Below are 12,409 nucleotides of genomic sequence, written 5' to 3' on the forward strand. Positions count from 1 at the left end.
TCATAAACGAATTATTATTTTCCTCAGGCCTTCAGAGGTGAAAACCGTGCTTTAAATTGTCCCCCTGGAGCTAACACTAATATATCCTTAAAAAACTAAGTAATAATAAACCAGTGGTTTTTGATCAAATGATAGCATCTACAGCAACAAAGTCATGTGGTGCTTGCACATCTAAAGTAATTACCCTCTATCAAGAAAAATTATGCAAAAGATTATGAACAAGAACATTAATTACTATAAAATTGGGGTTTTAATTCAACAGATTGATTTCAAACTGGTACTGTTAAGTAACTGCAGTTGTCATTTTAACATTCAGGTGTGGTTCACACTAAATTCAGCAGGTGTATAATCTGTGGATAGGTTTTGTATGGTGATATATATCTCATGTCTTGTATGCATGTTATGTTGGTTATTTATTTTGATGGTACTGATATCTATTAAATACATAGTAAATACAATTGCTATGTCTTTCTTTTTTCTTAGTTGCCATGGTGACAAAATATGCACCACTGGTGTGAAGTACACTTCCTACTGAAATACACGACTTACACATTTGAAAGTAAATGTTTTGTTTCCAGAGCTTTCATATACCTCAACACATTCATTTCAGTTCACCATCAAAGCATCACAGATTAGGTGGTAGCCCGACCTTAGCAGAGCTTGGAGGAGTTACTGGGCCCAGCTTGCTTTGAGGCAATGACGTTGAGCTTTATTGATTTAGCATCGATCTGTATCACCTCTTTCTCTCACTCGTTCTCACATTGATGGAAATTTCCAAATGTCTGCACTCCAACTTTGGGCCAGTATTCTGCCGGTATTTTACTTCACTGTTGCCTTTGTACATCGTGTATGTCTGGCATCTCTGTGAAAGCAGTGACGGTGCAATGGGAAAGTCAAACTCAAACAATGAGGAAATCCCAAGCCTGTTGTCCAGTACCACAGAATGAACATTCTTTGCATTACTATACAAAGACTGCATGAGGCTCAATTAACACAGAACTAATAGCCTACACAGGATAGTACAAGTCTTGTCATTCCCATCTGTGTGTGAGTTCCTGTGTGTAAACAATAGATCAAAACACCAGCTGTGAGCATAAGCTGACAAATGAACAGGCTGAAGAGCATTTAAACAGTGACCAAGCAAAATCTGATACGAGTTCAAGCTATAGTTTCACAGAGAATAGAGGAAGTGACATTTTAATTATAGCTTTTGCTGCTGTCTTTTACTTCCTTTAACTGCATCTTTTTATATTTTTAACTTTTTTTAAGTGAACAAATCTACATGGTGGTAAGTAGTTAGGCTAATTAAGAAGGATATTTTAGCCATTACGTTTAGGCAGTTTTGCATTCTCACCAAAAAGGGCAGAGAAATGAGCTTAGATCAATGAGGATTTGCTTCTCAATAATTGCTCTGTAGCCACAAGTCAATGCTTGTTCTCCACATGCATCGAACACACAAAAGAGTCGATTTTCTCTTCAAGATGCACTTGCTAAATTTTGTTTGCCATTTTTTACTATGATAAGAAGACAGGTATAATAGATAATTAAAGTCAATGCAAATGACCAAAAATGTAATTGAAAAAGCACCATTTTTTTACCCAACTCATTCCACGTGTGGAAAAAGGAACAGCATGTACAAAGTATCCAGAGTAATGATGTAATTTTCTTTTTGTAAGTAGAAACCCATCTGGGAAAACTGAAACACACAACAGAATCTAGAAAGACTGTGCACTTATTAAAGTGTAATGTAAACAAAATATTAAGGATGGGAAACAATTCATATTATTGTTTGCAGACTTCAAGGGAACTGTTTCATGATATTATAATCACTTAGTTGTTGTTGTTCAACCTAATGATTCTGATACTTAAAAACTAACATAAATAATTATTAAAATGTAGTTTCCCATGCACGTCTAGTTTTATATAATGCATGGCCTTTGTGTACAACTTTAAACAGTTCTAATATGTTTGCTATGATTTTTATAAATGTTTAAAAATATTTCCTTAATTTTACTGATTTATATGAACAGTAATAGAGAGTATCCATCATATTCATGTAACATTGTAACATAAACCCCTAATGTGCCCAGATGAAAATAAACCAAAGTACATCCCATTAAATGAGTTTCTGTGCAAAAGCCAATGCTGAACAAGTGAGCACAGCTGATCCCAGATCTAGGTAAGAAATGACTTGACCTGAAATGGCTCCAGAGCAGTGTTGAGAGGTTTTAATAGCTGAGTTTGCTGCCAGCAAACTAACTTTACCCTTCAATCCAAGCCAAACAGCACTACTGCAAAATCAAGACAGGAAAACTCACCTCTGAGGTCAAGGTCAAATTAATGTATTAGCCATTTGCAAAGCCTCGCCCTACCTGTAACAAGTATAATTCAAGAGGTTTGAAAGCATGCAGTAACAGCTGACTGACTGTTGGCTTTACTGACTGCAATTTGCCTTAAACAGGACTTAAAACAAGGGTGAATTCAAGTTTTGTTTTTACTGATCACCCACCCCAGTTGTGATAGTATATGTGAAATATGTGTGAAGTCACTTACATACATTATAAAGAAAAAATAATCAACAAAAGTGAGTCACTATTTCTTTCTACTAATAAAAAACAAGGAAACTTGGGCAACTAAACCAATTCAGTCTTTAGTTTCCGGTAGCTGTTTTATATATATATATATATATATATATATATATATATATAATTATGCAAACCAAAACTGAAAATAGATATAGAAACCAATACGCTTAGAGATATTTAGCGACTGGGGCTTTCCAAAGCAGGAAGAAAACCACAGACTTAATATACAAAGGTCTGCAAATATTGTAGAAAATAGTGCTAAGAGTTACACATATATTTTATGGTCGTTTGTCATTCTGTATTTCCAGTCATATGACCTTGCTCACCATGCAATCTCTGTGGTTGCTCGACACTCAGCAGATGCTGTACGGCTAGGGCACTGCCCTTAAACCTACTGAGAACACGGTGTCAGCCCCAGATTACTTAACCCTAACCAGCTGCTCAGTACAGGATTTCTCCATCTGCCTAATTGAATACTGTAGCCCTCTGCTTTTCAAATGAACTCCAAACTAAAATTAAGAACTGCTTTCATCAAATAACTACAGCAAATAGAAACAAGATGAAAACCAGTGAGAAGTATACTGTTTATCTACTAACATACTAAACAAAGTGAATTATTTTAAACGTATAAATGTAATTATCAATTTCTGATGTGGAATTTTCAAACATTGTAAATACAAATTGTCAAAAGATTGTAACCACTCTCTATTGGACTATTGTTGCTGCCCAAACAGTTCTGACCCACAAAGCCTGGAGGCTGCAAGGCCTTTTAAGGTATTTCGCACTCAGACATGAGCAAAAAGATCCATCAAGTCTTTCAAAGTGTATTAAGGGTTTTGGTTTACTTCCCCCCCCTCAACTCCATCTCTCTTTTTCATAGTTTTTCCCTTCATGGTACTCATCACTGATCTTTTAAAGATGATCAGTCAGATCTTTACACAAGACTGATTCTCTAGCACTCTCCATAGATCAGTTTATACGTGGGACATTTAGTTTATACCAGACCCAAGTGCTATCTATCCCACTTACCACTCTCCTTGCTGACCACTTCTGCAAAGTATTATTTCATACCACAAGGAGCTTGATAACTTACATACTTTTTAGAAGTAGTGACAAACTGTACTTTCACGTGACTTCCTGATTTCATAATTACCCGACACAGCGATTTTTACTGAGGAAGCTGTCATTGAGGAAACAGTGATAGCTCCATGTTTGAGAGCACTTAGCAATTACATCAAAAGGATCATACTAGTCATATCTGTTGGTGGAAGTCCTAAAGCATGTACGCGTTTGGCATTTATCAAACCAAAGGGTGATTTTCATCATTTCCATCTATTCTGTATGTACAGTTAAAGTTCTGATATTCTTTGTTATTCAAGGTAAATGACAAAATATGGGGGAAAAAGCTTCTATGAGGTTTTTTTTTCTTTTCTCATGTAGAAGCTTTTGTTTCTTCAGCCACCCAGTGAACCATCTCCATTTACACAGTCTTTGAGCCAGGTCAGTGACACACAGCATGACACTGCCTTTGGGCAGTTTTGGTTTAATTTACAACAGAAGGCAGTGCTTTGGATTTCCTCAGCTTGTAGCTACATACTTTGATATTGTTACTCCTTTTCATGGGAGTTTGTTGTTTTCCATCACTGAGTACTTAGTCTTGTGCTTACACATGACATACAAACATACAAATGGTGTTTTCACCAATTCTACTAGTTATAAGTTATGAAGCATATTTGATATACAAGTGCTAACATAAACCTAATGAGATTTAACTTTGTAACTTTCTGGTAGTATTGCTCCAGCTTTAGCAAACTTTGGGGCATATTTAGTTTGGCTTGAGGCCCTATCCACAGCATCTTTAAAAAAAAAAAAAACATTCAATGACCTGGCAACAATAGTTTCACACTCCAGGCAGCTGTGTGATTTTGACACTGCTGTGTGTGCGTGTGTTTTTCCTTCCATATAAAAACTATGGGTCGTCTTACATGTATGTCTTATCTGACACTGTAGGAGGCTGGAGAGTTCTGACTCTGTTGGTATGTGCATACGTGAGAGACTCCACATAAAGGGCTGCAGGTTCAGTTTAAGTACACTTAATGTGAATTGAAAAAAAAAGTAAATTCCTTATGCATCTTAATGACCTCCATATTCACAATTATCCAAAATAGCTGGGAATCTGTATGGAATATTGGAGTATTAATAGCTAGTTACATTTAGTTAATAGGTGACTAGAGGTAAAATAATTACTCTAATTATTAAATTTCCAGCTGTTAACATCTAGGCATCTCATGAAAGAAAAATACTAACTTATCCAATTATTCTTGAATGTGGCATATGGATCCCCTACTCAACCCAGTGAGCTACGCCAGCACCCAGTCACTACTCATTTTTTATTAGTGGATGACAACTTGAATATTTGAAAATCATACCGATTCCTGTCACAATATGAGAAATTACTGCTTTTTCTCCCGTATTTAGGGCTTAATATGTTACACTCCACTCTAAGAGTCTCTAAGAGTAAGAGCCATTGTCACCATTTTTGGAAAATTTACAGTTTCATCCATCCATCTTACCCAACTTACGGCTGGAACAGTTTTCTCAGTTTTCATGTAGTGAGAGGTAAAGTACTCCCTAGACAGGCTGCCAGTCTGTTGCAGGGCTAGCATAAATGGAAAGTCATCCCTTCACACTCACATACACACCTATAGCCAATTTAGAATCACCAGTTAACCTAACATGCATGTATATGCACTGTGGGAAAAAAGTGCATATACATTGAAAAAAATCACTGGAGGAGTAATAAAAATTTAAAATAGATTTTAACTACAGTTAAACATTGAGTTAAAGCTAATGCAGCCCATTTCAAAACCAATCACAATAAAATCATACTGATCAGTTTTTATTAGAGAGAGGTTTGCGCTCCCATTATCCAGTCCATTTACACCAACAACTCCAGAACTCAACTCTAGAATGACCATAAAGCTGAATCAACACTTTGCTTAAACAGTTTCATCAAACATGGAGCATTATAACCTTTATTAAGGTAGACTTTATTGGAGAACTGTTGTATAAGACCACTTTAGATTGTAAAGTACTGTCAGATTAAATCCAAGGTGTTTTTACAGCAGCTGACTTTACAACTACTTTTCATTTTTTCCACTGACCTGTGTAGATCCACCTGTTGTTTCTTAGACACTAGAGTTTTGGTAACAGGTTATACTGTACTGAGAAGGCCTAAGATTAAAGTAGATAAAAACAATTCTTATTTTATATCTGAAGAGCTCAACACAATATAGAAATAAATCAGAGGTTGCTTCTGTATTAAATTACTGCCAGGACAGTTTTGTGACATAAATAACATATAATCTAATTTTTTTAAAGCTTTTTGTTAATAAACTAGTATCAAAAACAAAGATGTTGTCTGGACAGCTCTTAACATAACTGTTAGAAGTCTTTCAGCCCTTTGTAACAATCCTGGTATATATTTACCCATTATAAAACTGATAAAATTGACTCATGAAGACCAATGCAAATGTTCTGTTGATATATTAGTATATCTGTAGTTATCAAAATGCCATCCCCATCATTTGGTTAGCTGATGATGTCAGAGAACAACTTAATTACATATTTTTTAAATTTAAATTTCATAAAAAGCTTTTCATAGCATACTTTGAAATCTAGTTAACTTGTTTTGTCTGACAAACAACAGAAATGTATCATTTACTACCAAAGTAAAACAGAGCTTTCTATTACAATTAAAAAGCTCGAAGCCTGGTGTTTATGACTGTAAATTACCCAGTGGTGAGCAAAGGTACCAATTAGGGCTGCCACGATTAGTCGACTAGTCACGATTACGTCGACTATTAAAATCGTCGACGACTAATTTAATAGTCGACGCGTCGTTTGAAGCTCTGTAAGATCCCAAAAGACGCAGAAGTAGTAGGATTTAAGAGTGTAATGACGGACTGAAACAGAAGATGGCAGCACTGCATGTACAAGGATGCCAGCTGCCGTTAAACCCCGAAGAAGAAGAAGCTGTGTCCCAGAATTCATAGCGCGGCCCTGCTCAGTTTTCAACAATGGCGGCAGCTAGTTAGTTTTAATATCACTCTTATTATTCTTTCTGGGTCACAAAATAAACGTTTAACATATTTTCAGGCGAGAATATAGCTGTGTAAACCTCAAATATCTGCTCAGTTTATCAAGACATCACATATTTTCAAAAGTGCTCCGACGTTTTCGGAGACGTCTGTTACCCACCAGCTCGATAGCTAGCTGGGGTTGACGGCTCACTAGAGCCGGTGAGAACACCGGACTCCCAGCAAATCGTTTTCAAACCCACCGCCGTCTTTCGCTACTGAGGTTAAACATGATATATTAGTCACTTAGATAATTTAAAAATGATATTGTTTGGCTTTTTTTAGTATTTTATTTGTTCCTGAGTAAATCGGGTTGGCTGAGATTAAAGTTATAGTTTTTACACAGCTGAATAAACGTCAAGCAGACAACTGATTATCAGAAGTGTGAGATGCTCGAGAATATACTCCGGTGTCCTGTTATATTTTAGATAGTAAGGAGCAGACGGCTGAGTTTTTTAAACTCCACCAAACAAACTACAAATGTCATTAAAATTTAATAAACTATCATCTTGTCTTTAATTTTAGTTAGCACATACCTTAAACACTTAAAGCTGTAAGCTAATGATAGTTATTTAAGAGCAGATGCATGCTGGTGAAATAAGCTGTACGTTTTACATCCAATGGATGCATGATCTGATTAGTCGACTAATCGCAAAAATAATCGGTGTCTAGTCGACTATCAAAATAATCGTTTGTGGCAGCCCTAGTACCAATTTTCATAAATGCTGTACCAGTTAAAAGATATAACGCCCACCGTGTCTTTTCAAATAGCTTATATTATTATTTATCTTATTACTGCCATGGATACTGCTGAAACGCATGAGAAGGGGGCTTTTATGACTGTACAGTCTTCTTACTCACAGTTCCTGTCCTATGAATCATACACATTAATAAGGACAGCCATTACAAATCTGCAAGTAGCTCTCTTCAACTGGGAACAATCATAGGACACAAGTTGTCAAACAAACTATTTAATTAATAACTTCATATTTACACAATTATGCCACTTAACAGCATACTGGGTAATTCCTCAAGGCTAACAGACTGTTTATCCTGACAAGTCCAAATGGAGTTTGTGTCAAAGCTTTACAACAAAGACTTGCCATATATTGACTTTGTTTAAAAACAGGGGCAAAGGTAGCATTGCAGCAAACATTTTATTTTTGTTACGACCCGGCTCAAAAGCCGCAACATAAAAAAGGAGACGAATACCAGAGTGAGTGTGAGAAGAGGTTTTGAACCATTCATTTTTGATGGCTCAGTATCGCTAACAGACGAATACCAGAGTGAGTGTGAGAAGAGGTTTTATCTTAAAATGGCATAGCAGGTTGGCTAAAACGGCTGGTACCACCAAGGCAAAGACAAGTGAGCTTCCCGGGAAGCTTGCCTCAGGTATGCTTTTATCCACACCTGACTAGGTGTGGCCAATTAGTACCAGGTGAACACACTGAGCAGATTAGAGGCTGCAGAGGGACGTAACACCTCCTCCCTCAAAAGGGTTCCTCTAGGACCCCTAAATTTATTAAAAGCCCCTCTGAAGCCTTCAGGTCCTTGACCCACAAACCTGAAATAAAAGTAAAAGCTAACAGAAGCACAGTGTTCACATTATAGTTGGCATCTGTAAGCATGGATGGGCATGAGGATTTGAAGTTGCCATACTGAACACACACAAAAAGTAACATGTGACCAACACAAAGGAGCACAACAGTCACAAACCCAAAATGATTACCTGACCTGCTACAACACAAAACCAAAAGTAGCAACAAATAATCACAACTAAGTGATCTGTTGTCTCCACCACACAAACAGTCGCATACAAGTGGCCCTATACCACAACAAGTTACTTTAATCCAAAAAGTTCAGTAAAGCAAACACACTAGTGACCAACCACAAATGGAGAGCTATGGCCACACAATGATCACATCAAGGGGGACTCAGCACCCCTCAGTGTTATTGCCATCACCTGGCCAACAACACTCACAAGTGATCCAACAAAATAGCCATATTCCCCACAACACTAAAGGTCACAGCACAAAACACTCACCACACAAGGATCTCGTTAGCATCCATCAACACTGACATATTAGATGAACACACGGTGTACACACTATGCCAACTTAAAAACGACCTACCTACCTCAGCTACAAGACCATAATTAATGAATGGTCTCAAACCTCCTACCAAGTTTGGTGCCACTGGTTCACTTTGAGCAACTCCCATCCTAAAACGCTAAAAAAACCCAATAAAACTTTACCTGTCTAGTCTTCAGTGGTGTACCGGGCTCGAGGCAACTTTAAACGCGAACTCAAGAGCAGGCAGCAGACCAGAGATATAGTCTCCTACCAAACTCTGAAGTGTACCCCCACCCAGGATAACCACCAAACACAACAAATTAAAACAACAAAGCAAAACAACAAACAAGTGCTCCGATGGAAGGGCAGCACAGCCACCCAGCCGAAACACACTTACTAAAGGGATGTTACTCAATCACAGTGAACACCTTCGCTCACCCACTTAAAAGCAATCCAAAATAACTGATATTCAGTCTCCACTAAAATGTCCAAATTATCCCGGACGAGCCCCCACTTATGTTACGACCCGGCTCAAAAGCCGCAACATAAAAAAGGAGACGAATACCAGAGTGAGTGTGAGAAGAGGTTTTATCTTAAAATGGCATAGCAGGTTGGCTAAAACGGCTGGTACCACCAAGGCAAAGACAAGTGAGCTTCCCGGGAAGCTTGCCTCAGGTATGCTTTTATCCACACCTGACTAGGTGTGGCCAATTAGTACCAGGTGAACACACTGAGCAGATTAGAGGCTGCAGAGGGACGTAACAATTTTGAACTTATTATGTACCATTTAAACACAATTTTAAGACAGTTGTGCCCAACTGCTGATATTCGAGTCCCTGTTGGCTGCCTATCAACTCAAAGCAGCTTTCTTCTCTGACCTCTGGCACAAACAAGGCTTTTTATCCAAAGATTTTTTGCTCACTGGATATTTTCCCTTTTCCAGACCAGACTCAACTTCAAACTAGATTGTGAGAGTACTTGTTTTACTTATGGATAGTACAGAGAGGTGTGTAGGAAAATACTCAGAATAGCCCATCTGGCACCAACAGTCATACCATGTTCAAAGTTATTGAAACCACTTTTCTTCCTCATTCTGATGCTAAGTTTAAACTTCAGGGGGTTGACTTGACAAAGTCTGCATGCCTGAATCCATTGAGCTGCTGCCATGTGACTTGCTAATTAGGTATTTGTGGATGATCACTTGAAGAGGTATAACTAATAATTGTGAATGTATATTATTTAGGTGCGCTGTAGTTTGAAATGCATTCAAACTAAAAGGGTTTAACAGAATTAACTCCTACAAGTCATGAAGTGAAAAAATTATTTTGAACCTATATGGTAGGCACAGAAATAATATTACTAACAACATAGCTTGATATACTGGTAAATTCCTCTTAACTAATGCCTTATTTATGACCTAAATTGGCCAAATATTTATGAATAATTATGAATTACAGTCTAGTTTTCATACACATGGAAGTTGTTTAACTTATGCACACTATACAGCGTATGAAGACCAATCCGTCATGCTTCTTGACATGTTGCCGGATGCCATTATGCAATCACCAAGACTTCAAAGAGCTCAGAAATAAACGTCAGCCTCTCATTTCAATGTAACGCCATTGCTGAAGCAATTATTGCACATATACATATCCTCATCTGGATCAGCACAGCTTCATATCAAATCATGTGAACCTAAACACTGGCGAACATTCCAGCACACACAGTTAAATGCATCCGAGCAGGAAGCATCTGTGTCAGTGATGAAGCTTTCCAGAGATAAACAGAACAGAAAATGAAACCACCATCTACAACTCGGGAGAACGCGAATTCCAGGAACACAGATTTCAAAACGGTTTCCGTATAATCCTGTACAAAAAACCCGTCATAACCGGGTGATTTTAAACTATCCTACTGCGTCTCATATTCTTCATGCACAAGCAATATCACACAACTCCATAATTTATATATATTATCAAATGTACACAAAACTTTAAAAAAAAAAAACCGCATTGAGTATTTTTTTTCTTGCGGCACTGATAAAAACCTTAAACACTCAATTATTTAAGAGTTTCTTTTTCTGTCTCCGAGTTAGCTTACCGTGCCTGCGGAGGAGCCACAGATGTGATGGAACTGCTATTCGGTGCTATCCGTTAGCCGCTAGCTCACAGTGACCACAAATGTAGTCGCAAACGGTTTTAAGCCCCGCTGTGCGCTTTAATATTACCCTCTACGTAAAGACACATGTAGAGCAGATATATCCTATCAGGTATACATGAGAAAAAATGATATAAACACATAATAGAAATGGTCAGACAGAGTTAGCTTAGCAGGCTAGCATTAGTTAGCGTTTAAGATGCTGAGAGAACCAGAAGAAGAGCTGTTAGCAAGGAAAGCTAATCAGACGCTCCGGGGTACCTTACCAGGTCAAAACAAACAGGAAAGCGGAGCGAGATGCATTAATTTCTTGTTTCGTTTTTGAAGCCGACGTCTGGTGAGACGGTAACTTTGACGAGATCAAAGCAAATAATGTAGAAATATCGTCGGGAACATTGCAAAGACACTCGAAATTAATGTGGTTCCTGTTTTTTTGCTCAGACTGGCTCGGATGCCCGTTCGCAGGTCGTTGCTTGGAGAGACTCGCACACATACACACACACACCCTCCAGGGACGAACCTGCCAAATACTGGCCCCGCCTCTTTTACTGTGAGCGCAGCAGGAGACAGCTGCCAAATACTGACCCCGCCTTGCAGACAGCTGTAGACAGGCAGAGACGGCTTAAAACGCATCTGTGGCTGATTTTTTTTTTTATCTACTTATAACAGTAATAATCCAGTGTCTATTCCAAGTATGTGTTTTATATATATATAGTTGCTAGGTAAATAATAGGTGATGGGAAACAGGAAATAGATGCAGCGATTTACTCACAAATGTGTAAACGTAAAAGTAAGTACAGTATGTAAGGCAAAAACACACTTGGGTTTATATCTCTTTAGGAGGCACCTTGCTAGCGCAAAAAACATTTTATTCGTGGCAAACTGTGTAATGTTTCACTTTTTTTTTTTTATAACCAAATGTGTTTTTACAACATTCTGCTAGTAACAAAGTGACTAAAAATACATTTAAAATTTGGTTTTGGCTATGTTACACTATTGTGCAAGACTGGTTCTTCCCCTGAGTTGTGTGGCTTTTTTATGCTTGAATGGCTTCACAAACAGTAGAAAATGTAAAAGGCTCTGGTACAAGGAATGGACTGAAAATTAAAGAAAAAGCAGCCAATGTCTAAGAAAAATTGTAAAAGAATTTCAGAAAGCCTGGAGAACTGCTGCTCACTTTAAAATATTACATGGAAGTCTGGCTCCTTGGAAGCAAAATATAAAGAAAGGAGTGGCATGAGACTTTTGCACAGTGCTGTAAGTTCAGTCTAATAATCTCTTTTTTATATTTTAGAAATAATAACGTACTATTGCTATTGTATGCTTGATAATACAAAGATTCTTTACACTTTTGCCACCTCATATTACACATTTTATTCAACAGCAATGCTTTACGTCCATGTACCAAGAGATGGAAAGTATCAACATGTATACAGCCCCCATCAACACAGCAGTT

General features: G+C 37.7%; 1 protein-coding gene across 4 annotated transcripts in view; it reads right to left on the reverse strand.

Moving 5' to 3' along the window:
- The window catches only part of fam13b (family with sequence similarity 13 member B), a 68,862-nt gene extending 57,399 nt beyond the window's left edge, over positions 1-11,463 (reverse strand). For all 4 annotated transcript variants that reach the window (XM_031732768.2, XM_031732769.2, XM_031732770.2 and 1 more), the window contains exon 1: positions 11,220-11,463. The gene's annotated coding sequence lies outside the window, so the exon portion shown is untranslated. The remainder of the gene's footprint in view (positions 1-11,219) is intronic.
- Positions 11,464-12,409: the final 946 nt, after the last annotated feature.

Source organism: Oreochromis aureus, linkage group 2, assembly GCF_013358895.1.
Source record: "Oreochromis aureus strain Israel breed Guangdong linkage group 2, ZZ_aureus, whole genome shotgun sequence".
In the NCBI taxonomy this organism is placed as follows: Eukaryota; Metazoa; Chordata; class Actinopteri; order Cichliformes; family Cichlidae; genus Oreochromis; species Oreochromis aureus.